The 2,176-nt window shown below is 48.9% G+C and overlaps 1 protein-coding gene across 1 annotated transcript in view; it reads left to right on the top strand.

Annotated features, from left to right (window-relative positions):
• Positions 1-2,176, top strand: part of GTPBP2 (GTP binding protein 2) — a 220,971-nt gene that overhangs the window by 167,405 nt on the left and 51,390 nt on the right. The gene's annotated exons all lie outside the window — the stretch shown is intronic.

The raw sequence follows: 2,176 nt of genomic DNA, 5'->3' as shown, positions 1-2,176 counted from the left end.
GCAGGGAACGGTCCCAAAACGTCCATCAAAGTCAGCGCCCTGGCAGACGCCCGAGGGGAACGGCGCTGCCATGGCAACGGCGGGTCCCGCCTCTCCGTTGCCATGGAAACGGGGCCGCTGGGCGCAGGCCGACAATGGCGAGCGGTCGCCTCCGCCTCCGTGCCCGCTGGACGGCGGTGCCGCGCCTTCCCTCAGCAGGGGCTGAGGACGTGAGGAGGGCGGTCAAGGAATCATAGAATGGTTTAGATTCGGAAAGACCTTCAAAGATCATCAAGTCCAACTATTACCGCAGGATTGCCAAGGCCACCACCAAAACATGTCACTCCAGACCCTTCACCAGCTTTGTTGTCCTTCTCTGGACCCGCTCCAGCACCACAATGTCTCTCTTATAGTGAGGGGCCCAGAACTGAGCACAGGGTTCGAGGTGCAGCCTCACCAGTACCAAGTACAGGGAGGTGATCACTTACCTGGACCTGTTGACCACACTATATCTGATACAGGCCAGGATGCCATTGGCCTTCTTGGGTGCCTGGGCACAAGCTGCTTATGTTCAGCTCCATCAATCAGCACCCCCAAGTCCTTTTCCACCTGGCAGCCTTTCAGCCACTCTTCCCCAAGCCTGGAGCATTGCATGGGGTCGTTGTGGCCCAAGTGCAGGACCTGGCACTTTGCCTTGTTGAACCTCACACCACTGGCCACAGCCTGTCCAGATCCCTCTGCAGAGCCTTCCTACCCTTCAGCAGATCGACACTCCCACCCAGCTTGGTGTCATCCACACATTCACATTCCTCAATCCCCTCATCCCGATCATCAGTGAAGATGTTAAACAACACCAGCCCCAATACCAAGCCCTGGGGGACACCACCAGTTACCAGTCACCACCACTCTGGGCTCGGCCATCTGATCAGAGAAGAATCCATCTATCTAGGCCATGAGCAGCCGGTTTCTCCAGAAGGACAGTGTGGGAAACAGTGTCAAATGCTTTACTGAATTCCAGACAATGTCCTCAGCCTTTCCCTCACCAGTGGGGTGAGTCACCTTATCATAGAAGGAGATCAGGTTGGTCAAGCAGGTCACAGTGAGGAGGCTGTGCGCTATCTGCGAGTCTGCCGTGGCCTTCCTCTAGAACCACAAAGGAGAAAGCAGGGCCCTGGGGAGCTCACAGATAGATCTGGCCTGTGAAGCTAACCCTGTCAGGAGCCCCAGAGACACTAACATAGCAATGTGGTTAGAGGTAGCTGACCTGCATAGGTGTTCCCCAGTTTCAAGAGGCCTCGACGCAAAGGTAAGTCCAAAAAGCAGTAGGGCATACAAATGTATTGCACCTCAGCTGGAATGCCACAGACAGCTCCATTTTCCTAATTTCTTGAACAGGGAAAAAAGAAAGAAAACAAACACCTCTGAATCTCATTATTTAGTGTCGTTTTTATGGATCTTATATAGCTCATGTTCACCTATAAATAAATTGCTTATTTATGAGTGACTGCATTTGGATCACTCTTTGGGGGCTTATTTTGCTGAATCACATAAAGGCAAACACCCATGAAACAGCTCCTGCCCTAAAATCTTGCAATCTGGCTTAAAACAAAATGCAATCAATAAATAATGAGATTGTCGAATTTCTGTTCAACATCTTCAGGAAGTTAAGCTTTGTATGTGTGCATTATATAAATAAATGTCTATGCACTCAGATTTAAATCCATTGCCATGTCATAAATTCTTGCATTTCTTTTTCATCCATTTCCTGTTCATTTCTAAGGAAAACACTGATCCTGGGACTGCTGCCTGTAACAGTCGTCACCTGCTTGTCTGTCAAGTGAGGTGTTTCATGAGCTGTGCAGCCCACAGCCTGACCCCTTAGTTTTACTTACACTACACAAAAAGCAACTCAGATTCTTGAAGGTTAACCACCTCTCTTTGACATGAATCAGGCAGAACGTGCAGGAGTGACTGCAGATATTTTGTCCTTGTTGTCACCATCGTCTTTGCCATAGTCTGATTTGCTCTATGGGAATAGGAATTTTCAGGCTTTGTAAATTCATTTAATCACTGATCTCGCTAGAACTATGTGTCAACATTTTCTATTATGGCTATTATTGAGCTAAAAAACTGCAAGTAGAACTGCAAGCCAAACTCATCTCGTATGAGTCAGAGGCAACTTGAGACCGTGATGAAT

The sequence above is a fragment of the Lathamus discolor genome, chromosome 5 (genome assembly GCF_037157495.1).
Source record: "Lathamus discolor isolate bLatDis1 chromosome 5, bLatDis1.hap1, whole genome shotgun sequence".
Taxonomy (NCBI): domain Eukaryota; kingdom Metazoa; phylum Chordata; class Aves; order Psittaciformes; family Psittacidae; genus Lathamus; species Lathamus discolor.
The sequence above is the reverse complement of the archived record's forward strand: the minus strand, read 5'-3'. Positions and strand labels throughout refer to the sequence as shown.